Source organism: Hypanus sabinus, chromosome 16 (assembly GCF_030144855.1).
Source record: "Hypanus sabinus isolate sHypSab1 chromosome 16, sHypSab1.hap1, whole genome shotgun sequence".
Classification (NCBI taxonomy): Eukaryota; Metazoa; Chordata; class Chondrichthyes; order Myliobatiformes; family Dasyatidae; genus Hypanus; species Hypanus sabinus.
Window position 1 is genome coordinate 75,740,643 of NC_082721.1, and position 27,982 is coordinate 75,768,624.

General features: G+C 41.2%; 1 protein-coding gene across 7 annotated transcripts in view; it reads left to right on the top strand.

The window, feature by feature from the left end:
* Window positions 1-5,040: 5,040 nt before the first annotated feature.
* The window catches only part of LOC132406451 (EVI5-like protein), a 255,316-nt gene continuing 232,374 nt past the window's right edge, over window positions 5,041-27,982 (top strand). For all 7 annotated transcript variants that reach the window (XM_059992145.1, XM_059992147.1, XM_059992148.1 and 4 more), the window contains exon 1: window positions 5,041-5,168. The gene's annotated coding sequence lies outside the window, so the exon portion shown is untranslated. The remainder of the gene's footprint in view (window positions 5,169-27,982) is intronic.

The following is a 27,982-nucleotide window of genomic DNA, read 5'->3' on the forward strand; positions in this document are numbered from 1 at the left end:
GATTATGTTCAAAATTGCTCCTTGGCATTTTATACTTCTTCTGGGTGTAGGGTGCAAGCACAAATGATCATACTGTGTTGGTTCATTGTAAATTAGAACACGGGTTCTGACAGCAATCAATTATTCTGCAGGAGAGATCACAGAGATACCAGATCAGCTCATTTTAAACATAACACTGTTTCAAGTTCTTGGAGAAACAATGAACAGCAGTAAAGTCATTGGACTGTATTAAAGAGAAATGCTCTGATAAATTGGAGACCTTGCTTCACACCCACTGTTGCATTCAGAGAATTTAACAGAAAATGCTATTCTCAGTAATAATGACCATGAGCATGTTGAATTATTATAAATCCCTAATTAGCTCAGCAAATATATTACAGGGAAGAAAATCCTGTCAGACCTGTTTGTGACTCACAATGCAAGCAATTCTTATCTTGAATGGTCTAATAAGGAGCTTATATCATCACTGCATTAAAATACAGTAAGAATAAAAGCAGACAGACCAATCAAATTTGCACAATACAGGCATGCAATGTTTCCTCCAGCATTGTTGGGTTTGGAAAGTCCTCCTCAAAAATACCCTAAATAATGCTTGTTATTCACATTTGAGTATAATTACTATAATCAGTTTCCAAATCTATTGTTCAGGAAACATGCAAGGACAAACTGGAGTCTACATTATCTCCTACTGTTGGCCAAGGTGGCATGATCGTGTTTTGTTGCCCATTAGAAGGAATCACAAGTTTGCCTCTCTTCCCTGGTCATTAAGCCCAGCACAGCACCCTGCAGATATTATAAACACAAAATACAATACAGATGCTGGGGTCAAAGCACCACGTACAACAAGCTGGAGGAACTCAGCAGGTTGACCTGCTGAGTTCCTCCAGCGTGTTGTACCCTACAGGTATTGTTTGGTACAGTCCTTGTAGCAGGGTTTTGGAGAACTAATCTTCCAGGTGCTTTTTTTTTCATTCTCTGTAAATGCCTCCAAACGTATGAAGTGAATAATCCAGGTCATTTCTCATTGTGTCTACATGACTTCCACCCTATTGTTTGTTACTTGTCATTGTGCAATCTTGGTGACTTTATCAGTCTATCTCCCATTATATGCTGAGTTTCAGGCTTTAATGAAGCAACAAGACAGATCATCAGTGAAAATAGGCCAAAGGAGAACTCGAAAGCAATATAAAAAGCAACCTCCAACCTGATGACATGAATATTGATTTCTCCTTCTGGTATAAAATAAATTCCCTTCCCCTCCCCTCTTCTTCTATTACTCACTCTGACCTCTTACTTCTTCTTGCCTGTTATTACTGCCCCCTGGGTCCACTCCTCCTTCTGTTTCTCCTACTCTCCTCTCCTATTGGATTCCTTCCTCTATGGCCCACTACTTTTCCTACCCACCAAGCTTCACTATCACATTCTAGCTATCCTCCTTTCCTTCCCCACCACCTTTTTATTTTGGCATCTTCCCCCTTCCAGTCCTGATGAAGGGTTTCGTCCCAGGATATCGACTGTTTATTCATTTCTGCCTGAACTGCTGAATTCCTCTAGTCTTTTGTGTGTGTTGCTTATCATAAAAGGCATTTTGAAAACCCTGGGACTGTCCACAATCAGCACCACTCTTCTCCAGCCCTGTTGATTTGTCCACAACTTTAGGTCGTAGGCGTCGGAAAGCAGAGGCAGCTGACTTCAAGCATGCTAAAATATATTTATCAATACTGGTAATCACTTGTAGTGCTGCTGAGGTAGCAAAGGACCTGACATAGGTTACCATTCACATTTAATTGTGGTAAATGATGGGGGTGGATCCCTGCCTGGAAGTGGTTGGTGCAGAAATTTAATAATCTTTCTATCAGTACAGAGACTAAAAAAATAATGCAACATGGGAAAGGAATTCAGTAACATTTGCAGGCCAGCCTTAAAAAGGATGTCAAATTCACACTGTTGTATTCTTCACTTTGGGTCTTGCATTGGGTTCACTCGTTGAATCAATGGAGTCTCTTGGCTTCAGGTTAAACACAGCAAGAAACCCTTTTCCTAATTACCTCCTACAATCCACCCACAGGTGCTGAATGAAAACTCCTCCAAGTTAAACACTATTTGGAAGAAATATTCAAAGTAGCAAAGGCAGAGAATGTACTCACAGTGAGGGAACTTCAGTACCCAGCGGCAAGTTCCCCACTGGTGACATTGAACAAATGTTGAGAGAAATAACATTTAGATTAGGTCCGCAGTAGACAGAATGTATTACCACACAAAGGACAAACTTAAGCATGCTAACCCCAGCCTAATGCAGCTGTATCTGCCTTCAATAATATTCAATGGATTATTTGTGAAAGCAAAGTTTCATTTTCAAATAAAGAGTGTCATTCAGGATATCATTTGGTACTATGAATGCACTAAATGGGCAAGCACTGAACAGTTCTTAAAGCTCAGAATTGTGCACCTGCAGATGAAGGTGTCTATCAGCAGCAGGAGAAACATATTCCACAACAGTCATGGTCTGGTTTATCTCTAACTCCACCATTACTATGAACCTTGGTTCAGTGAAGAATTCATATTGATCTTCTTGAAAATGAAGTGCCAATCTGTGAAACTGCAGCACAGGACTAGATGTGTACACACGAAAAGCAGTGCACACCAGCGGAACTAAGTGGTCCCACAATCAGCAGCTTAGATCAAAGCTCTGCAATCCTATCACATTTACTTCTGAATGGAAACAGACTGTGAAGCAGAAGGCTCAATGAATAAGCCCTTCATCATGTGCCAAGTGGTGGATCCATATTGGCTTCCTCCAGCAAAAGATCCTACCAGCTTGTACGTTCTCTCTTCTCCCCATCTTCCATTGAGCAGAAGATACCAAACCCTTATAGCATGTACCAGCATGTTCAAGAACTGCTTTATCCCAAAGATGTAAGACTATTGAATGGTTCCCTAGTACGATGGGATGCCCTTAGTCTTACAATCAACCACATAATCTTGGACTATAATGATTACCTGAACAACACCTATTTTTGTAGCTGTTGCAATTTCTTCTGCAGTTACTTATTGATTTAACTCACACTACCTCAATGCATTGACTTGATCTGCATGAACAGTTTGCAATACAACCTTTTATTGTACCTCAATGTACGTGGCAGCAATAAGCTAAGAATAATTATGTATCCTCCAGTCTTTAGGTATTTCACCTATGGCTAACACAAATGCAAAACATTCTGCTATAAACCAACCTAGCAAAGCCCTAGCTCAAATCTTTTAGGATTCTCTTTTAGCCTCTTGGCCAAGGTCATTTCTTGGCCACTGTGTGCTTTCCTAATTTCTTTCTTCAGTTCTTTGTAATATCTCTTTTAAAGGATTCATTTGATACCAATCTCCTAAATCTGACATACACTTCCTTATTTTTCCTGATCAATGTCCTTCTTCTTGATCAATATTCCTTAAAATTACTATCTTCATTTTTTTTTTACCAGGAAATGATGGCTCTGAATTCTTAAAGGTAAGAGGACAGGCCAATGAGACGATTAAAAGGCCTACACATTTTTTTATTAGCTAGATTACAGATTTTAAGATACAGTAACTTATGTTAGAACTCTATATAACAATAGTCCACATTGAATACAGTACACAGTCATGATCAGTGCTTTATTAGAAGGATGTAATTGCATGATAGCGAATACAAAGAAGGTTTACAAAGATGTCTGGCAATAGAACACAAAACAGTTTAGTGCAGAAATGGGCCTCTGGCTCATCATGCCTGTTATAACCATGACATTAAACTAAACAGATCCAATCTGGCTGAACATATACTATATTGCCCTATTCTCTGCCTGTCATGCGTCAGTTCAAATACATTTTAAATATTGTTTTTATCACCTCTCCGAGTAGTGCATTCTAAGCACCTTACCATTCTCTATGTAAAAAAGGCCTTGCAACTCTCCTTTAAACCTTCTGCCTTGCAGCTTAAACCTGTGCACAATGGCATTTAATATTTCCACCTGGATAAAGGCTGTTTGCTACCATATCTAAGCTCTCAGTATTTTACATACTTCTAATGGGTTGCCCGTCAGTCTTCAACACTTCAGAGAAAACAAGTTTATCCAACCATTCCTGATAGCTCCATGCTGATTAACCTCTTCTGCATTTAATCAACACCTCCTTATCCTTACTATGGCAGCAATATTCCAAGTGTAGCCCAAAGAAGAACTAGAAAAATAAAGTGTAGAGAAAGATTGGCTGAACTGGTATGGTTTTCTGTGGAAAAGAATGCTGGAAGGTTAAGAAGGGCATGGATAAGTAAATTGTGAAGGTCAATCTCCTTCAAGGAAAGTCAAAACCAGAATGAAAATATTTTAGATATTTGGTGCAAATAAAGGCAAAATGTGGAATTTTTTAAACATGGTAAATCTGGGATAAACATCCTGAAAGAATAGTGTGGAGAGAAAGGCTCATTAGGTGAATAGTATACCTGAACACGTCCTTGAAAAGTCAAGGCATGAGGACAATAGGACAACATTGTGGTGAATAATGGCCATGGATGGTTCTTCAAGTATGTATCCAGATTAAATGGGATCTGGTGGAACAGGTTAACAGTAGGTTGATTGGTTTCCTTCCCTCTGCCGTGAGTTATCTAATTAAATTTTATATTGCGTCGTTTGTAGTCAATAAAAAACGCTGGGTAAGCTAATCTTCCATGTGAGACCTGTACACCTTGTCGATCACAGCGCAAATTCATCTCACCATCCAACCTGTCTACAACATCAGCACCATGGGCAGAAAAGGATGGGCAAAATTCTCGGTCGGAGGGTCGATTGGTTTTATTCCTTGTCATTCAATAATAAAAGCCACATCATTGGTTCGTTTGATAAAGCGGCGCCGTCGATCTGTCATTGGCGGAGATAACATGTAAACCCATTGATGCCGACTCCCGTCAATCTGAGCCATTCCCTGCTTTTTGATTGGGTCTAGTTCATCAAAAGGGGCGGACGGTTTTCAGCGATTGGTGATGACCTGGGAACTGAGTGATGTCATCAGGCTGGAGCCCCGCCCCTTGCTGTCAGTGGAGGGCCGAGCGCTAGAACAGGCAGCTGTGGTGCGCGCCGGATCGAGGCCGCGACTGTGCCCGGGGGCAGCGACACACGGATGCCAGCTGATCTCCAAGACGCCAGGTAAGGTTATGGCGTCCAGTGCCTCGGAATACAGCAGCTCGTTGCTCGACGATGAGCGGGAGCCCGTCACTGTCCCCAGTGATGAACGTTCCGACTGGCAGGTTAAATGGCGGCGGCTGGGTGGGCGTTATCCCAAGGAATACAGAGGCAACCGTTGTTGGGTCAACGGACCAGGCGGCGATTCCCAGCGGAGTGCAGTCTTTGACAGTGCTGGGAACAGGTATACAGAGTCCGAAGGGGGCCAGACTAGAGTGTAGGCAGGCAGGCAGACATGGAGGATGGATTGATGGAGGGAGATTAGAAGGAGGGGAGTGGCAACACGGAGGAGGAATGGAGGGGATGGAAAGGCAAAGGAGTGACAACCTGGTAGAGGCAGACGCTGACAGCTCGGTGGGTAACTGAGAAGAGAGATGAACAAGAGCTCGATCAGGAGATCCAGGGAGGGAAAGGACAAGGAGGGAGTGAGGGAGGGGAAGATGGCAGGAGTGGGAATGAAGGATGGAGGGAGGAAGTGGGAAGGACGGCGATGGGGAGGTGGAGAGAGGGGGAAGGAGGGAGAGATGGGGGTATAAAGAGGGAGTTGAAGGGCAACAATAGAGAGATGGAGGAGGGGAAGAATGGAGGGAGGGAAGGTGGAGTAGGAGAGTGGAAGGGAACGGGATAGGGCAGGGGGGAGGGAAAGAGGATAGGGCAGAGGGAGGGAGGGAAAGGCGATAGGGTGGCAGGAGAGAATGGGGAAGGACAGAGGAAGGAGGGAGGGAATGAAAGAGGAGGGATGGAGGGGAAGGAAAGGATGGAGGAAGAGAAAGGACAGGGATGGTGGGAAAGAGGGAGGGAAGGATAGTGGAAGGATGGAGAAAGGGAAAGAGGGATGGAGGGAAGGGACAAAGGGAAGGATGGAAGAAAGGAGGGGTGGAGCAGAAGTACGGAGGGAGAGAGGAGAAAGGGAAGGATGGATGGGGGAAGGGAAGGATGGAGGGAGAGGGGAAGGTCAGAGAGGATAGGGGATAATGGAGGGAGGAAAAGGGTAAGAATGAAGAGAGAAAGAACGGAGAGAAAGAGTAAGGTTGGAAAAAGGGAGTGAGGGAAGGACAGAGCAAGGAAGGAAAGCTGAAGAGGAGGAGGAACAGAGCAAGGGAGGCAGGGAAGGGGAGGATGGAGTGAGGAGGTGAGTGTGGTGGATTAGAGTGGGGAGGGAAGTATTGGAGGGCATTGGAGGACTGTGGGAATGGAAAGTGGATGGGGTGTCAGTGGCCAAGTGGGTAAGATCACAGGGTATAGAAGAAGGGAGGACAGGGCATGAGGAGCCAGGGTGTGAAGGAGATGGATAGGAGATAAGGTATGTGAGAGGCCTGGATGAATAGTGTTGATAGTGTGGGGTGGAAGAATGGAAGGAGAATCAGGCAGTTAGGGATGGATAGTGGGGTGATGTGTAGGAGACTGATAGCAGAGCTGGTTTGTGGTTCATGGATTGGATGTGGTTGGTGGAGAGAGGGTAATGACCTTGACATAAGAGTAGATTTAACCATTTGTCTCATTGAGTCTGCTTTGTCATTCCATCACTGCTGACTTATTATCCATTTCAACTGTATTCTCCTGCCTTCATCCCCCAACTTCGACGTCCTTACTAAAGAAGAATCTGTCATGCTCTGCTTTACATATACCAAATTTCTTGGCTTCCACAGCCTCTGTGGTAATGAATTCTACAGATTCACCACCTTCTCTTCTCTGTTCTAAAGGTATGTCCTTGTATTCTAAGACTGTGCCCTCTGGTTGTACACTCTCCTACTATGGTAAACCACTTCTCTGCATTCACGCTATCTAGGCCTTTCAGTATTTGGTGGGCTTCAATAAGATCCTGCCTGATTTATTTAAACTCCAGCAAGAACAGGCCCAGAGTCATCAAGCTCTCCGCATACATTAACTCTATTATTCCTCCGGACTCCCTCTAATGCCAACAGATATTTTCTTAGATAAGGGGTTCAAAATTGCTCACAATGCTCCAAGTGCAATTTGATGCGCCTTATAAAGCCTCAGCATTACATCCCTGCTCCCATATTTCAGTCCTCTCAAAAGTAATGCTATCATTGCATTGCCTTCTTTACCATCTCTCAACCTGCAAGTTAACCTGTAAGAAAGCTTAACAAGGGCCGCTAAATCCCTTTGCATCTCTGATTTATGAATTTGTTCCCCATTTAAAAAAAAAGGAAGTCTGATGAACTTGTTTGCTGTAACTTGGCTGTGAGTTTCTGGATTTTATCCCAATCCCCATGATGAAACGGCTGATTATCTCTATGCCACATCATCTTTAAGTGATCTTCAAGAAGGTGGAAAACCCCACCATTGCTGTCTTATCTAATTATATTTATTTAGGAAAGCTTTTTGAAAGAAACCATACCATCTTGCTGCAGTCATACATACGATGATTTAGACTTCTGGCACAGTGCTCTGGTGGTGGAGGGAGTCACAGTTTTATGTGGTTGCAGGAAGTTAATCTGCTTTCTGCTGCTGGCCGTTGAATTCCTTCAATGTTATTGGAGCTGTCACTTTCTAGTGGGTGACATGGTAGCATAGCAGTTGGTGTAACAGTTTACAGTGCCAACAATCCAGGTTTATTTCCTTGCATTATCTGTAAGGAATCTGCGCATTCTCCCCATGACCTTGTGGGTTCCCTCCAGGTACTCCAGCTTCCTCGCACATTCCAAAAGTGTACAGGTTAGGTTTAGTACGTTGTGGCAAAGGTATGGTGACATTTGTGGCCTCATACTCATACTCATACTCAAATTGATTTGGTCATTGGCGCAAATGGCACATTTCACCATGTTTTGATATTTTGATGTCTGTGACAAATAAAGCTAATAGTTAATCTCTAAAAGAGTTTAGGAGATGAGAAATCAAGTGAATGCCTGTGTTCTCCTGTAGCAACAGTGCTGTGTGTCTGTGCAGTTTAGTTTTTGGTCATTGGTGATCCCCACATCGGACAGTGATTTAGGGACTCGGTGACATTGGACGTCAAGAGAAAATAGTTGGTCACTTCTTGGAGGTGATCATTCCCTTGTGTGATGTAATGGTTATTCCTCACTTATCTACCCTTGTCTGAATGCTGTGTGTTGTAGATTGATTAGTTATCTGAGAATCTGCACAGAAGAACAACCCCAGTCTGATGATATGATGGAATGAACATCACTGACAAAATAATTGAAATTGGAAGGGTCTGGTGAGCAATGATATCAACAATGTTGCTATATACTGAGGAGAAATAACAGAGTCTATTTAGCCCAATTAATTTGTTTACTTAACCTATTTGAAATGGAGCAATATTTAAAGGTTTTTTTCTCAGTGTTGTCTTTTTTTGTGTTTTTTTTCCTGTGTCTTGTCTGTTTCACAGAATGATTCCCCTCTGTGCATCACAATTTCCTGACAGGAATCTTACTTTTATTTTTTTTAGTGGCTCAAGCTTGTTTCCTCTTAACCTGAAATGCTTTGCTTAAATTTATAAACCCACTTTTAAATTCCTGAAATAACATCTGTCATTCCCTTTTTTGGGGGGCAAAATTTTGTATTTCTAATCCTTGCGATTGTTATAAGTCGAGTTTCTTGCTCATCCATATTACTGTATTCTTTCTTCTCCACTTCCAAGGAGTAGAGGATGTCTCTAATTAAATCTCTTAAATGTGGGCTGATCCTTATACACCGGTGCTACATAGTCTCAACAGCCTGCTTAATTGACATAAGGATATAGATGTAATTTTGCCTATATTATTTTCCTTGGACCCCTCCATTGTACCTACTCCCTCATTCTGATACTATCTCTCTTTAACTTACTTTCTCCATGTAGCTGCCTCTCTGACTTGGGTCTTCCTCCCTCACTCACCTCAGGTGTTTTAGCTGTTACTTTTATTGTTTACACTCCATTCTTCCTCCACCTTCACTCCACCACCTTGCTTTCTTCCAGAGTGAGACTATTCATCCTATCAGAGTTGCTCCCCGGTTGATGATCAACATTCCCCTGGACCCTTGTCCAGACCTCCAGGATCTCTCCTAGAAAACATTCCAGCAATCGTGCTATCTGATGTTAGCAGATTGCAGCCTTCCACCTGTCTTGTGATGGATATATTTTTTACAACTGATGAAGGCAAATTCACCTGTGGGCTAGGCAGCATATTTCTTCCCTACCATCATGGCTCATTGTATTCAGTGACTAAACTCACTGCTGTTTGATTCGCATTCTTTATGCTAGCTACAGGATGAGATTCTTCTGCAATCTTGAAAAATTACTAATAGGATTTAAATATACTCGTGATGTTGGGAATCGCAGATAGACTGTCAGTCCTTCATTTAAATTTGTGTTGCGATCCAACTAATTTTCTTAAAATTTTAGTTTTGGTTTTGTGGTTTTGAACTCAGTTTGAGTAGTTTGCAGGTAAGTGAAGTGGTCTGAATAAATGGGATCTGGAACGATTGTTGACAATTTCTGGTTGTGAATGGTCTGAATGTTTGTGAAACTTCATAAGACAGTAGCTTTGATTGTGAACGGCACTAGCAGTTGGTCTAGTTCAATATTGGAAAATTCAGTAGATTAGTGAGTTTGATTTTGCTGGCACTTATTCTACTGAGCCATTTAATTTAGATGTTGATTCTCATTCACTGATGATGAGTTGCTTCTGTGAAGAGTACAGTATGTCTTCATGCTCCTGATCTCAACAACCCTTAATGAGCATTTTTTTATATATACACACACAATTAATTGTCAAGGTTAAGATATTCCCTTTTTGAGCCATTCCTTATTTGCCAACAGTAACATAAACATCATGCTGTGGGAGAGCAATGTATTAGTGTGGTGGATGGAATAGGAAACAATTATGACACCATTGTTTAAATGTTACCTCAAGGCAGCACCAGCAGTCAATTTGCCTTTCACAGGATGAGTGCTCCAGTTTAAGAATTATTTTTCTACATCCTAGACAAAAAGAAAATATCTGAAGTCTGGCTGTAGTTCTCCAGGCAAAACCATTATCTGTACTCCTTCGATGTACCTATAACAAGGGAACATCACAGAAACCGTGATTTGTTTTAAAATGTTATCAGGCTGACATGTTAGTTTAGTTTTGTGTTTGGATTGGATGACATGTAATTGATGGCAGTGGACATGGTGTGAGAGGAGAAAGGCTGGCATATAGAGGCAAGGCATGCAAGCAGCCATGACCTGTACCGATCTATAATAAGGCTGGTGTTGACTTGCAGCGTGTAGGTTGCATTAGAAGTAGGCTTAGGAGAGGAGTACATAAATCCATTCTGTTGGAAAGAACAAGAACAAGACTATCACTGATAGAAGGAAGATTGTTGCATAAATTATCTGGATAAGTAATTTGTTACAAATACCCTATTATCAACAGTGAATGGTGCCTATGTGATTTTTTTTCAATATCTTGTGTCAGCTTTCACTTTAGGGTATTCAGTAGATTTTGGGGAAAGGAGGAGCTACTGTACAATCATAGTAATTTTATTTGCATGTAGGCAATGTTAAAAGGGGCCTTGCCTTAAAGAATGTTGTTTTAATGTTACAAGAATGACTCAAGCTATAGTCCTGTACAAAAGGATAATGTTTGAATACCTTCAAAAATTTTGAAACCAAGTATGGGGTAATTTTCTTTTTTCTTCCTTTAACTTCTAAAGCATAATGTTAGGTAATGTGACATGAGGATAGGCCTATATTCTAGACTAAACATCCTAAGATGCTTGATTCAGAATCAGAGTTTGGTTTATCCCTGACATATGTCATGAAATTTCTTGGTTTGTGGCAACAATACAGTGTAAGGCATAAAAAAAATACATAGTTTAAAGGAGGAGTAAGAAAGTAACGTCCATGGACCATTCAGGAATCTAGTGGAGGAATAGAAGAGGCTGCAGCTCCTATGCAAATCAAGTGGACCATTCTTGCCTGTGGTAAAAATCAGACAATGTTCACTTGTGGGAAGATAAATGGAAAAACAACAAGCCAAGCAATGGCCACTTTGAACAAGAGATAGAGTCCAATTATTTTTCACAAACAGTGGTATTACTGTTCCTTAGACCCCCACCATCAATACCTTGAAAAATACTATTGATCACTAAACTGGGTAGTCTAGCAAGTGACTTGTTCCTTCTCATTCATAGCCATTCCACTATCTTCAAGTCACGTGTCGGATATGTGATGCAGTACTCCACTTGCCTGTGTCTGCAAATCTAGCATCTCAACACTATAAAATCTAGCAGTGTTTATTCCTTTTACCAGTGCATTATGATTGCAGTATGCACCATCTACGACATGCAAGTTTCCCACCACCCTGACTTCATGTCCTTCTTCATTACTGGGTCTAATCTAGGAACTCTCCCACAGCATTCTGGGAGCACTTTCATCAGTAGCTCTGTTGAGGTTCAAGACTTCCTGTGATCTTATCAATGGAATTTGGATTGGCAATAATGTTGGCCTTGTCTGTGATGCTGAGATCTTGAAAATGAATTAAAGCAAAATAAAAAGAAGAGAATATCCTTTGCTGCCAAAATGCTAAACTTGGCAGTTGTGCTTTGTTGTGGTTATGCTCTCCTCTCGCTGCTGCCATCAGGAGGAAGGTACAAGGACCTAAGGCCCCAAACCACCAGGTTCAGAAACAGTTATTACCCTGAATCACCAGGTCTTGAACCAGAGGGGATAACTTCACTCAATTTCACTTGCCCTATCATTGAACTGTTCCTATAACTTACTGTATGTACTCACTTTCTCAATATTTATGATGTATGTATGTATGTATTTATTTATTATTTCTTTTATGTGTATTTGCATAGCTTGTTGTCTTTTGCACATTGGTTGTTTGTCCGTCCTGCTGGGTGCAGTCTTTCATTGATTGTATTTACTGTGAATTCCTGCAAGAAAATGAATCTCAGGGTGGTATATGGTGACAGATATGCACTTTGATAATAAATTTGTTTTGAACTTTAAATGTGATGCTGGGGGCAGGGCTGTATTTGCATTTGTGATAGGAGGTGCTGAAACCCTAATCTTCTCTGTGACGTTGATAAACATTGTTAAAGGAACAATAACCAGTTTTTCATGAATGCATAACAATAAGGCTTCCATTTGAATGTCTTCCCCAAATGTACTGCGAAAGGGTTGGTCGGTGAGGAAAAGCGATCCTCTTTACAGCATACTTTGAAACTCTTTGTGGTGTAGCAAAATGTTCCAGGTACTTAAAGAAGACCTCTGTATAGAGTATGTGACATTTGTATAGTATATTCAGAATGTCCTTGTATACAGTGTCCACAGAAAATGCTTTTGAAATATTTGTGTAGATTCTGGGCACCTCTCCACATCTTCTAGTGACTCTGAATAGGCTAATTATGGATTAATATCATAATTAAAGGGTATAGCTCATTCCAAACATTTACTTTGCATGTTCCACAGCTCCACTATGATTTTGCTTGCTCTGCTAGGGTGACAAATCGATTGGATTCTCATTATTTTTGATATCTAATCTTATGAATGTTGGTTGGGAACTTTGTTGAGCAGTAATCATGTTCATCTTGATTAAGCATGAAGATGGCATTCTGCTAAGCAGCAATTGTTTTACATTTTAATTCATAATTTTAAAAAAATCTGCACTGTTTTAACCAGTAAGAAATGAAGGCTTCCATGGAACATGTTGCCCTTAGAGTCTGCTCTGTCATACATAACTAATCTTACCGGAGATCCATGGCTGAATTGATTCCTACAACCAATATCTACCTCGATTATACTTAGTAGTTGAGTATCCATTCCATTATAAAGTACATAATTTCAAAGATTTACAGCCCTTGTATAGAAGAAATTTCTCCTCATCTCAGCCTTACAACTATCTTTCTCGTTCTCGGTTGTTAGCTCCATCCTGTTCATTCCCCTCAGAATCTGATGCCTCATTCTTGAAAATTCCAGTAGTCTGAGCTTCCTCAATTGATCCTTATAGGAAATGCCCCCAATAAACCAGGAGATCATCATGTTAGTCAATGTAGTACAGCTCTGCTAGTATGGACTTCCATCCTATTGAGGCCCTCTGATGGTCAGGGTTGACCATGGATATTGCTTCCCAGCTAGATAAATGATATGCAAGCCAGGGCAGTACAATATGGAGAGAAGCTATGAACATGAGAAATTCTGCAGATGCTGGAAATTCAAAGCAACATTTGCAAAAGGCTGCAGGAACTCAGCAGCTCCTGCACCATCTTTGGCAATGAATAAATATATGATGTTTCATGCCGAGACCCTTAATCAGGACTGAGAAGGAAGGAGCAAGGTACAAAATAAAAAGGTAGGGGAAGGGGAAGAAAGGTGGCTAAAAGGTGATAGGTGAAGCCAGGTGGGTAGGGAAGATCAAGAGCTGGAGAAGAAAGAATCTGTTAGGAGAGGAGAGTGGACCATTGGAGAAAGGGAAGGAAGAGACGAACCAGGGGAGGAGGGGAGGTGATAGGCAGGTAAGAAGAGTGTTGGGGGGGGGGGGGGGGGATGATTTTTTTTTACCAGAAGGAGAAAGCAGTATTTATGCCATCAGATTGGAGGCTACTTAGACAAGAGTACAAGGTGGTTCTCCTCCACCCTGATGGTGGCCTCATCTTCACACAAGTTGAGACTATTGACGGCATGCCGTTATGGGAATTGGAATTAAGATATTTGGCCACTGGGAAGTTCTGCTTTTGACAGATGGAGCAGTGGTGCTCAATGAAGCGGTCCCCCCAATTGGAGAACTAGGAGAGGTAAAGATATGTTTAGTGGTAGGCCCCTGCAGAGATGGTGGAAGTTGCAGTGAATATGTTGGATGTGGAGGCAGATAAGGACAAGAGAAACTCTATCCTTTTTAAAGCAACAGGAAGATCAGGTTAGCGTGGCTATCCAGGAAATGCTGGAGAAATGGATGAGGCAGCATGCATGGTGGATGAAGGGAACCCATTGAAGGAGGACATCTTTGATGTCCTGAAAAGGAAAGCCTCATCCTGGAAACAGATGTGGTGGAGATTAAGGAACTGAGAAAATGGAATAGCATTTTTTACAGGAGAGAGGGTCAAGATAACTGTGGGAATTGGTAGGTTTATAAAAGATGTTGATTGACAGTTTGTCTCCAGAGTTTGAGATGTGAGAAAGGGGAGGGAGGTACAGAAATAGACCGAGTAAATTTAAGGTCAGGGTGGAAGTTTGAGGCAAAGTTGATGAAATCGATGAGTTCGGTATAGGTACCTGGAGCAGCACCAATACAGTCATCAATGTAGTGGAGGAAGTGTTGGGGAACATTGGAATGTGGTCTTTTTTACATAGTCACGAAGAGGTGGGCAGAGGTGGGGCTCATGCAGCTGCACGACTGCTCCTTGAGTCTGGAGAAAGTGGGAGGAACCGAAGGAGAAATTCTTGAGGGTGAGGACCAGTTCTGTTAGATAGAGGAGGTTGGTGGTGGAGGGGAACTCTTTTGCTGGACAAATGTAGGTGGAGGTAAGCTCACCGTTGCCCATGGGGCAGGCTGCCCTCTCCACACAGCTGATGAATCAAAAGGAACGGCAAGGACCCATATGGTTTGGCATCCACGGATTTGCAGGAGTTGCCAGTCAATGTTGACCTCAATGTAAGGATGCCTCAGACACTCCAGCTTCAGATTTTTCCTTGGGGTTTACTCCCGAAGATTTCCCAGTGAGCGGTTATAGCTGCAAGATGGTGCAGGCTTGAGTTTTCCTTTAAATGAGCTGCCAACCACACTGACGAGCCTCATCTGCCCAAAGTGACTTGTTTTAAGATACTGTTAACCTGCATTTGCCCCCTTCTCCTGCCAGTAGAAACAGTTCTGCTGGGTTTTGTAGCTAAGACACACGTGAAGGCCAGGAACTGAACTAGGTTGTTAGATGCACACCATTAGGAGCATTTAATAGGTAGTGGGAGCTTATCCCCACTACTAGCCCCAGCTATTATAAGTTTAAGATTGTTGTATGAGATGTATAAAACAGTAGTCATTTCTTGATTCCAATTTTTGCTGAAATGCCATTGATTGGGGCGTGTCTATGTCTAAGCAAATCACCTTTCACTTGTACGGAATAGCTTGTCACTCCCTACTTGAGATACATTTCATCAAGCCAATTCCAGTTATGACATATTTCTTGAAACATTTTCCCGTAATACTTCCCTTTTTATAAAGTGATGAATTACTATTATTGTTTAAAATCTTTATTAATGCATCCTCAAACTCATAATTACTCTGCAGCTTTGTTGCAAGGCTGGATTTTGAGTTGGAGTTTAGGCTCACTCGTTGGAGAGCCCAGCTTTGTGAATATCAAGCATGTGCGATTGAACAAGTGTTTTTGAACTGTACTGCAGAACAGGATGATCCTTATTAATTCCTTGAAGTCTTTTAGTTTTATGATTAATGCAACTCTTTGTATTTTCTGTGATAGTTGTATGTTATACCTTTTATTATTTGAAGTAAAATGTCAGAAGCAGTACCCAAGCATTGATCAGATTTTTCTCCAAGATGTATCTATATTTCTATGTGAAACATAGCACCATGGTGAATATTACCATTTGAATATTACCATTTCAAATGCTATCAGTATTTCTCTCTATTGCTCATTATTCAGAAATAGTTTTGATGATAGCAAGAGTACATGTAGGCAGCTTCATTGTGATTCATCAAAATTAACTTGGCAGCACCACTGCTAGATGAGTCCTAAAGGACACAAGCTGCCAGATGGTACGCAACAGCTAATGAGAGCTAATACCATGCAAAAGCACTGACTCGACCTCCCCCCCCCCCCCCTCCCCCAATGTACCTGTCACAGATGCTTCTGTGTTGGCTGGAGAAATCATTTCACAGTCATCCCATAATGGAAAGTGAGTTATTTATTTACAATGCAAACACTCTTCACCAGGCTTCGTGGCACATGCTGCGCTCTGTAGGATAAATTCAGATCCAATCCAGCATCTTAAAACTTGTCATCTAATGTAGTGTGGGCCATTTGCAAGAAGTTTACACCACTATTATCTGTAATCCCTTGCTCTGTAATTGACTCTGTGCAATGGTATTAACCCCAGTTCATTGAGAAGTGTGAAAAGAACATGCCAGGAGCAGTATACAGTGTAAATAAAATTCAAGTGCCAATCCACAATATGGTTGATGCCAAACAAGCTAAAGAGAGTTAAATCCACAACAGATGAATCTAATCCATGTTCCATAGTCCTGCCAAGGGATTTGGGAGAACTGAACACATTGTGACACGGTTTGTATTGAAAGTCCAACTGCACTTGAGTCCTGGGTTGTAAGTGTAAAAGTGTAAAAGTCTTTAACCAATGCTTGCATACATAATTCATCTTCCAAAAAAAGTCAATTCCTGATAGCATTGAAAATTTATCCAACTACACCTTTGATTACTGAATCTATCCAATGTAGCTGGTTAATCTCAACAAAAGAATTAAGCGACCCATTGGCAGTCCAAGGCGGTATTGTTTCCTGGCTTCTGTCCCTTCCTTTCCAGTCCCAATGAAGAGTCTTGATGCAAAATGTTGACTGTTTATTCTTCTCCATAAATGCTGCCTGCCTTCCCAATTTTGTCCAATGTTTTGTGTGTGTGTCTTAATTTTTTGCATTTCTCACAGTAAATTTATTATTAAAGTACATATAGGTCACCATAAACACCTGAGATTCATTTACTTGTGGGCATACTCAATAAATATATAGAATAATAAACATAGCACAATCAATAAAAGACCGCATCAAGTTGGGTGTTCAACCAGTGTGCAAAACACAACAAGCTATGCAAATGCAAAAAAAGGAAGAAGTAATAATAATAAATAAGCAAAAATATCAAGAGCATGAGCTAAAGAGTCCTTGAAAGTGAGTTCATTGGTTGTAGGAACAGTTCAGTGATAGAGCAAGTGAAGTCGAATGAAGTTACCACCTTTGGTTCAAGAGCCTGATGGTTGAAGCTTTGCCTGAACTTAATGGTGTGAGTCCTGAGGCTCTTGTACCACCTTCTTACTGGCAGCAGTGAGAACAGAGTTTGTCATGGTGGTGGTGGGGATCCCTGATGATGGATACTGCTTTCCAGTGGCAATATATAGATGAGCTCACTGGTGTAGAGAACTTTACCTGTGATTAACTGAGCCATACCTACTAATTTTTGTAGGGGTTTTCCATACCATTTCCAACCTGATGTTGTAATTCAAAATCAGGCTGCGATGCAGCCAATCGATATATGCACCAGTACATATCTATAGAAATTTGTTAACATTTTGGATACCATGCCGAATTTCCACAAACTCTTATAGAAGTAGAGGTGTGGCTGTGCTTTCTTCGTAATTGCACGTGTGCTGGACCCAGGACAGGTCCCCTATATTCCTCAGTGGTATTATTTCAAAGTTGCTGATCTTCTCCACCTCTGATCCTACGATGATAACTGGCTCATGAGCTTCTTGTTTCCTTTTCCTGTAGACAATCAGCTCCTGGATCTTGCTGACATTGAGATTGTTGTTGTGACACCACTCAGCCAGAATTTCAACCTATATGTAGATTCTTCACCACCCGTGATTCAGCCTACAACAGGGGTGTCATCAGCAAACTTGAATATGGCAGCAAAGCTGTGCTTAGCCACACAGTCACAAGTGTAAAGAGAATAATGCAGGGGGCTAAGCACACATCCTTTTGGTGCGCCTGTGCTGATGGGATCATGGAGGAAATGTTGCCAGTCTAAATTGATTTGTGTCTGCAAGTGAGGAAATCAAGTTCCAATGCACAAGGAGGTATAGAGGCCAAGGTCTAGGATCTTGTTGATTAGTTCTGAGAGGATGATGGTATTGAATCCTGGGCTGTATTTGATAGAGAGCATGCTGATGTATGCACCTTTGCTATCCAGATATCCAAGGTTCAGCAAAGAGCCGTTGAAATGGCATCTGATATGGACTCGTTGTGCCGGCAGGCAAAATGGAGCAGATACAAATTGCTCCTCAGGCAGGACTTGGTATATCCCATCACCAACTTCTCAAAACAGCTTATCATTGTGGATGGGTGTGATACTGGACAGTGGTCATTGAGGCAGATCACCATGTTCTGCTTAGGCACCAGTATTATTGAAGTCTGCTTGAAGCAAGTAGATACCTCAGACTACCAAAGTGAGAGTTAAAGATCTCAGTGAACACACCAGCCAGTTGATCAGCACAGGTCTTTAGTACTTGGCCAGGTACCTTGTTTGGGCTGCTTGCTATTCATGGGTTCACCCGCCTGAAGGCTGGTCACATGTCGTCTTCCGTGACTGAAATAATAGGATCATCAGGGGCTGTGGGAGTTGGAGATGGTTGCTCCATATTTTGACAGTCAAAGCAAGCATAGAAAGGATTGAGCTCATCTGGAAGCAAAGCCCTGCGTCTGCCCATGCCACTTGATTTAACATTATACGGTGAGAGTATTCAAGTCCTGCCACAACTGTCAAGCATTCTTCCTTGATTCAAATTCAGCACATCCAATCCCCTTCACTAAAAATGTGATGGAATTTGCCCTTTTCAGTCACCTGCCTTATACATTTGTCTTTACATGTTATCTGACATGTTTAGTGGGTTACCATCACTGGGTAACTTTGTCTTTTTTTCACTATTCCCTCTGCTCTTTTTTCACTTTTTCATCTGCACCAATATTCCTTCCCAAAGAGGTTTACATGAAAACACTGGCAATTTACTTCCTTCATCCCTCGTGTTCCAACAAACAAAGTGTATTATCATAGGGCAGTTTACTTGCTATTTAACTTCAGCACAGTTTATGATGTGGTTTCCACATGGTTGGCTGGAACGGAGGTTCCCAGGTTCGAATCCAGTCAGGCCATTCCTGAGTAGGCTTTCCATCCATGCCAGGTTGAGTGTTGAGCTCGCAACTCGACCTCAAAAAATTTAAGAAAAATACTGCAAAATGTCTGTGTGAGGAGTGGCGCGCCACACAGTCTTTTGTTCTGCGCTTTGTAAGGCATGAAAATGCCTGACGCTGGTCTCTCAGGCCTGAGTCGACGCCGTCATCATCATCATCCCACATTATAGAGACAAGATGCAAATATGTGCTTTGCAATGCAGCCATTGACAGCTAGGCTGATTTTGAAAAAGTCAGATTGGATTTAGAAAATGAAGTATGGGAGGTAGCAAGAAAGCATAATTGAAGACTTAGAAGGATAAGAGAATCCAGAATTATCCTGTAGGCTTTTGGACAAGGAAAGAGTTGTAAAGGAAGAAGTAGGGTTGATTGGGGACAATAAAGGAAAGCTTTTAAGGAGGCGGAGGACAAACCTTAGGTACAAGTAAGTTCTTTACATCAGCCCTTACGTAGGAAGATGCTCCTTGTGTCTCAGCAAAGGAAGAAATGTTTTAGATTTTGTACTGGTCAAAAACAAATTAATAGGCACCAGAAAGGTCACAGATGGGATATGTCAAGGGCTGTTGAGAAAAATAGAAAGGAATTTGTAGAGGGTAGAGACATGATTCTTAAAATATCTACTGATCTTGGGTGTGGTGCCTGAAAACTGCACAATTATAAATATTGCACTCTTGTGCAAAATATGATGACACATCATTTGTTTAATGTTTATATCTATAATCCTAGACAGAATTAGCAGTTGCTTGGGTATGTATAGATTATTAGTGAAAGCATGGACTTGTGAAAGGCAAATCATGTTCAACTAATTAAAGCTTCTAGTTATTTAAAAAAAAACTATTTAGTGAGGAAAATGCATGAGATGTGAACTTTTGTAACTTCTGAAAGGCATTTGACGATGTGCCAAATAGAAGATTTGTCATCAGGATTAAGTCCAAAAATAAAAGGTGTCATGTAGATTCAGTCACTGGTTGATTTGAGGAAATAGTTATGTTTCCTCAAATAAGTAAATAAAACATTTAATTATTTTTATTTTATTTCTTCTGTATTATGTATTGCATTGAACTGCTGCTGCTAAGTTAACAGATTTCACATCACGGCGGTGATAATAAAGCTGATTCTATTTAATACTGTATCCTGAACTTTGAAAACTGGCAACAGTACAACTGCAATGAAACGGTGAACCATTATAGGATCATTTCTATTTGGCGAGATGAAAAGATTGCAAAAGAAATGTATTAAAATTATTCCAAGGATGAGAGATTTTAGTTATTGTAATGCATTGCTGAGAGGGATGATGACATCCAAATCCATGAAATGGTGGCACAGAATCTTCGCTCTTCAGCAGTGTTATGGGTGATGCTTTTTAGGGGTGTTGCAAGTAAGCACAGTTTAAGTCAGAGATGTAGAGTTGTACAGCATTGAAACAGGCTCTACTGCTCATTGTATGTATGCCTACCCATATTAATCCCACTTGACAGCAATTAATTCCATAATCTCTCTATGCCTTGCCTGTTTCTGATCCCTAAGATGTTGTTACTGTCTTAATTAAATTTGTTTATTGAGATACAGTGCAGGATAAGCTCTTCTGGCCCTTTGAGCCACTTCACCAAGCAATCCCCCAATTTGATACCAGCCTATTCATGGGACAATTTACAACTAACCTACCAATTGGTATGTCTTTGGAATGTGGGAGGAATACGGAGCACCCACACAATCATGGGAAGAATGTACAAACTCCTTATAGACAGTGGCAAAATTGAACCGGGGTCATCTGTACTGTAGAGCATTGTGCTAACCACTATGCTAAATCCACCGCTCCTCTGGAAGCTGATTCCAGATATCAACTACACATTGTGTGAAAAATTTCCCCCTTATAAATTCCCTTTTAAACTTCCTTACTCTTATTTTAAACCCAAGTACTTTTGTTTTAAACACCCTGCCATGGAAAACGAATACTGACTATTTACATTATCCATGCCTCTCATGATTATGTACCTCTGTCATGTAACCTCTCATCCCCTTTTGTTCCAGGATAAGTACCCAGTTTATTCAATCTCTCCTTATAACTCAAGCTCTGCAGTCCAAGCAGCATCCTTGTGAATCTTTTATAGCTTAATCATAATTTTACTATAGTGTGGTGACCAGAACTGCACACAATTTTCCAAGAGAAGTCTTATCAATTTTTACTATAACTTTGTGTTAAAATCCAAGTTTAAAGGAAATTCCCGTAGGAATGAATTGGGGGTGTTATCTGTAACATTACTACTAACATTAAAGTTGGCAGTGATGTTTACAGTGAAGAGGCACTCTGGCTGTCTAATCTGCTGCTGAGTTGGGAGATGTAATTTAATACCAAAATTGCAAGGTGATATCTTTTGTGAGGACTGATGAGACTATGATATACATAATGAATGCTAGGATGCTAGGAAGCACTGAAAAACAGGGACATTAGTGTGCATTAATAAGCATCTCTGAAGTCAGCAGCATTGGTTGATAAGGTTGTTAAGGAAGGTAAATGGGATACTTCCCTTTATTTGTTATAACATATATAATTAGAGCACAGATTGAATATCGAATGCTTTTCTGGTTACTACCCTATGGGGAGGAGATGATTTGGAGAGGCTGCAGAGACACTTCATAAGGATTTTGCACGAGTTTGAGCTCTGCTTTGAGGATAGACTGGAAAAGCAAGGTTTGCTTTCTGTCCAATGAACATCAATGAGGACTAAATAAAACTTCTTTTCCTTAACAGAGAAACCGGTGAACCAGAAGACACAGGTTTAAGAGATCTAGAAGGGTGTAGTTGATGGACTATAGTTGGAATCTAGAATGTATTAATTGAGGGAAAGGGTTGTGGGAACAGGTGCTCATAACATTTATGCATTTAGCTCAACATTTGAAACACTATTTAAAGGTTATCCGCTAAATGCTTGAAATCAGCACAAGTGGATAGGTTACCAGCAAAATGGGGTTAGTTGGTTGGATACGATTAGACTTAAAGGGCTGAAGGTTCTGCTTCTCTCCTGTAAGGCTTTAAAACTAATCGATATTATTAAAGAAGCAAGTATACATTTTGTATGTGCTGTACTACATCACTCACTGGTGCTCCATATTTTATGTCAAAAATGTGCAATTGTATTTCTTATTGGGTGCGGCCTGTAATCTGAAAATGCAAGTCATAAATTTGAGTTTTAAACTTGGAGAGTATGGATTATGATCAGCGAATGGGGGAGCTAGGGCTTTGCTCTTTGGAGAGAAGGAGCATGGGAGGGGACATAATGGAGGTGTACAAGATATTAAGAGGAATAGAGAGAGTGGACAGCCAGCGCCTCTTCACCAAGGCACCACTGCTCAGTACAAGAGGACATGGCTTTAAGGTAATGGGAGGGAAGTTCTAGGGGGATATTAGAGGAAGGTTTTTCACTTTGACAGTGGTTGGTGGGTGGAATGCACTGCCTGAGTCAGTGGTGGAGGCAGATACACTAGTGAAGTTTAAGAGACTACCAGACTGGTATATGGAGGAATTTAAGGTGGGGGGTGTTATATGGGAGGCAGGGTTTGAGGGTCGGCACAACGTTGTGGGCCGAAAGGCCTGTAATGTGCTGTACTATTCTATGTTCTATGTAATTAAGAAACAGATCTAGCAATAAGATGTTACTTTCCACAATTAGGGGAAATGTTTCAGATGGGCAAGAGTCTTAAACCATGTTGCGTTTTGTTGTTAAGGCCTGCTTTCTAATTTGTCCCTTTTTAAGTGGATGAATTGTGATTGTGATGCCTGCCTGAATTAAAATAAAATTCTGCAAATAAAACAAAACTCTGGAAATACTTAGTGGGTTGTGCATCAACTGTTGAGGGGGAAGACAGAAACTAACTTTTAGATTGGTGACCTTCAATTTGCTGCCTTTACTTCACTTAGCAATCCATTTGATTTTTTGAGCAGATTCTCTGCATAAATGATTCCTAATGTACCATTTTGACTAGGCAACAAACTATTCAGTTTAGAACTAATCGGTGTTTTTCTATGATGTTCTGTGTAACTTATTATGATTCACCTAATTGTTTAAAGGGAGTTGAGCAGAGGAGAGTTCCTCTGTTGCCAATCTGTTGAAAATTCATTGATTACTTACATAAAGCCATCTTTAACTTTGGCTTCTCTTTCCAATCCCACAGTTTTCCCAGATGTTTTCTTGGTCTTCTGGCAGCATCTGTAGACATGGGTTAGTCATCTTGGTGCTGTGCACAAACTAAGCTCAGTAATGATCCCATATCCTCCACACACAGTTCATATGTTTCAAAGATCATGCACATGTTGGCTCCCAAAATCTTTCCACCATTCACAAAGCTCAAATTGTGAATGTGTTGGAGTAAAGCAATCAGGCAGCTTGATCCTATGCTGGGAAAGACAGGACATGCATTAATTCCATCAGTATCTCACAGTGGATCCAGCTTAACAACCTCCTTGTGTATTTTCACTAACACTTCCATACATTGTGATCTCACTTACTTAGAAGGACACCAGACATATGAAGACACCAACACCTATCAGGTTCTGCAATAAGTCATGTACCATCTTGACTTAGAAACATTAGTCAATCCTATTACAACTGAACTAAAGGCTGTATGATTTCCTTCAATAGGTTTGCTTTGATTCGAGAATGTCTTGTATTTGCTGCTTTTTAAAGGATAAATAGCAGCTGACAATAAAAAGTGGGCCTCTTTAGCATTCCTGCATTCTGCAAATGTATTTTGGAAAAACACATTCTGGATCTAACCCCATTTGCTTCACCATTGACACCTTCAGCTTGCTGTTCATATTTCTGGCAATTTCATGTGCTAAGTGTATATTTCTGAAATTAAATTGAAAAAGGATGCTAATTTTTAAAGTGTAGTCATTCTATGTTACTGTATTCCTTCAGGTGCCACCAATATAAATACGGCTCTACCAGGTTTGCAGAGAAAATGTAACTGTTTGAGCTGCGATAGAAACAACATTAGACACCCAGCAGTTACCAAAACCTCAAAGCATATAATGAGATGAATAAATGTAATAAAAAAAAACCTTGATGATGACTCCCATATTACTGGGCTAATTATTATTTATTAAAATGTCTACTTTGTCCTGACAAAATGATTGCATCCATTAAGATTGTCTCTCAATGGCTGTACCTGGGTTAAAATACAATTAGTGAAAGTTTGTGATGAAATTTTTAGTGTGTGTATATAAATCAATGAATAGATTCACTACTAAATGTATAGACTTGATTTTGAATCTACGAAATTTTAGCAGTTCGGTTTCTGTTGTGACATTATACTTGAATGATTTGATTAAATGATTTGATACCCTTTCATTCTAGTTCAATTCTTTGATGAACTGACAATATTAATCTCCTTGAAGCATACCAGATAGTAAGATAGTAAGCTGATTCTGAGGTCAGTTGGTAATCTTTACCTCAAAAAGTGGTAGAATTGAAAAAAGTACAGAGTTATGATAAACTCTTTTGCTCTATACTAAAGTACAAATGTTTTAACTTGCTAATTGAGAACACCAGGAGTGAATGTAGCTTTTTAAGCATGTTAAGCATGTTCACATTCCATCTTAAGACCAGCACGTTGCTACAATCTTCTTACGGGGTTACTACTGAAACCTGAATTTGCCAAAGTAAACAACTGATTTCTTCAGCAACTTGCAGAGGAACAATCGTGTGTGCAAACTGTTCCGTGGCATAATTCTTTGTGTCGTATTAGAACATTTCATAGCAAATGGTTGTACCAATGCTACTTCCATGACACTCACGCTCTTGACCTTTTCAATGATCTGAATTGAATTGACTGTACTTCTTACATTCTTCACATACATGAGGAGTAGAAGTTCCCTGGCCCCAGCTGTCTCATTTTCACTCTGGATGTCCAGTCCCTATACACCTCTATTCCCCCATCAGGAAGGTCTCAAAGCTCACCACTTCTTTCTGTGCAACCAGACCCAACCTGTCCTCGTCCACCACCACTGTCCTCTGTCCAGCAGAACTGGTCCTCACTCTCAATAATTTCTCCTTCAGCTGTTCCTGCTTCCTTCAAACAAAAGGTGTATCCATGGGCACTCCCGTGGGTCCCAGCTATGCCCGCCTTTTTGTTGATTAGATAGAACAGTGTGTGTTCCAAGTCTACACCAATATCACTCCCAAACTTTTCCTACCTACATCGACAACTGCAGTGGTGCTGCTTCCTGCATCCACGCTGGGCTCATCTTCTTCATCAACTTTGCCTCTAACTTCTATGCTGCCCTGGTCCATTTCTGACACCTCCTCCCCTTTCTCGATCTCACTGTTTCTATGTCTGGAGACAGCTTATCTACTGATATCCTTTATGAACCTACTGATTCTCACAGCTACGTGGACTATACCTCTTCACACTCTGTCATTTATAAAAATGCCATCCTCTTCTCTTAATTCCTCGGTCTCTGCCACATCTGTTTTCAGAATGAGGCTTTTAATTCCAGAACTAATGAGATGTCCACTTTCAAAGAAAAGGGCTTTCCTTCCTCCATCATCAGCCCTCACCCGCATCTCTTCCAATTCACGCATATTAGCCCTCAACCCCATCGACCCACCACACCACCAGGGATAGGGTTCCTCTTGTCCTCACATACCACCCCACCAGCTTTTGCGTCTTAACACATCATTCTCCATAACTTCTGCTATCTCCAATGGGATCCCACCACCAAACACATCTTTCCCTCCCCCACACTTTATGCTTTGTGTGGGGATTGCTCCCTATGTGACCTCCTTGTCTATTTGTCCCTCCCCACTGATCTCCCTCCTGGTACTTATCCTTACAAGTGGGACAAATGCCACACCTGCCCCTGCACCTCCTCCCTCACTAGCATTCGGGCCCCAAGCAGTCCTTCCAGGTGAGGCAACACTTCACCCAAGAGTCTTTTGGGGTCATCTACTGTATCCTGCGCATTGGTGAGACTTGACATAGATTGGGAGACCGCTTCGCTGAGCACAAGACAAACTGGGATCTCCGGTGGCCACCAATTTTAATTCTGCTTCCCATTTCGACATGTCAGTCCATGGACTCTTCTACAATCACGATAAAGCCACATTCAGATTGGAGAAGCAACACCTTATACTCCATCTGGGTAACCTCCAACCTGATGGCATAAACATTGATTTTTCGAACTTCCGGTAATTGCCCCCCCCCCCCCCACTTCACCGTTTCCCATTCTCGTTTCCTTCTCTCACCTTACCTCCTTACCTACCCATCAGCTACTTCTGGTGCTCCTCCCCCTTCCCCCATGGCCTTTTATCCTCTCCTGTCAGGTTCCCTCTTCTTCAGCCTTTTATATCTTTCACCAATCGACTTCCCAGCTCTTTACATAAACCCCGCCTTTCTTAGTTTCAGCTATCACCTACTATCTTGTATGTCTTCCCCAACCACCTTACTCTGGCCTGATCTCTTTTTCTCCAATCCTGATGAAGGGTCTTGGCCTGAAATGTCGACTGTTTACTCTTTTCCGTAGATGCTGCCTGTCCTGCTGAGTTCCTCCACCGTTTTGTGTGTGTCGCTTGGATTCTCAGGATCTGTAGATGTTCTCTTGTTTATGTCTTCTATTTATTCAGTTTACATGATATAGCAATTGCTGGCAAGACAAGGATTCATTGCCCTAGACATATTTAATGAAATTTGTTGTTTTGTGGTAGTAGAATAGCACAATACATAAGAATTATGATATTACAATAAGACATGTATAAGAATAGTGCAAAAAGAGAAAAATAGTGAAGTAGACCAGTCAGAAATTCAATGGTAGTGTGGAAGGAGGAGTATAGTGAGTAGTTTTGGGCCCCATATTTTAAAAAAAAAGGATGAGCTGGCATTGAAGAGGGTCCAGATGAAGATTAAGAATGATCCTAGGAATGAAAAGGTTCACAAATGAAGAGTAGTTGATGGCTCTAGGACTGTATTGCTGGAGTTTAGAAGCATGAGGGAGGTTTTCATTGAAAGCTACTCAATATTGAAAGGCCTAGTGCGAGTGGATGTGAAGAGGATGTTCCCAATAGTGGGAGAGTTTAGAATCACAAGACACAGTCTCAGAATAGAAGGATGTTCCTTTGGACATTGATGAGGTTGAATTTCGTTAGCCAAGAGTGGTGAATCTGTGGAATTCATTGCTACAGATGGCTGTGGAAGGTACTTTGTGTACCCACAGTGGCCACTTTATTAGATGCACATGTACACCCGCTTCGTAATGCAAATATCTAATCAGCCAACTAGCTGGAAGCAACCCAATGCATAAAAGTATGCAAATGTGGTAGAGGTTCATTTGTTGTTGAGACCAAACATCAGAATGGGGAAGAAATGAGTGAGTTTGACAGTGGTGTCAAATGGTGTGGTTTGTTTGATTATATCAGAAACTGCTGATCTCCTGGGAATTCCACACACAATAGTCCCTAGAGTTTATAGAGAATGGTGCGAAAAACAAAATAAAATCCAGTGAATGGCAGTTCTGTGGGCAAAAACATCTTGTTAATGAGAGAGGTCAGAGGAGAATGGCCAGACTGATTCAACCTGTCAAGGAAGCTGCCTTCTTTTTGCCCATTATGCCACTGGCATTTAGAACAGCAATGAAGGTCTTCTATCTTTCAGTGTTCAAGACTTCCTTCATCAGGTCAGTAGCTTCATCTCAGTTTTCACTATAGTCAATCATGCAAGTCCAAAATACTGTCAGACTCGGGCGTAGGATTCTACATTGCTGTTTCTGTAACAACTTTGTCTTACCAGTCAGGGTTGTTAATCCAGAGCTGAACTGGAGATCTGGTTGACCACTCTAAGTCTGGCCTCTACCCTTTGACCTGTCTGACATAGGTGACCCTCCCAAAAGCATAAAGTCCTAACTCTAGCCAACATGGTTTTCATAGA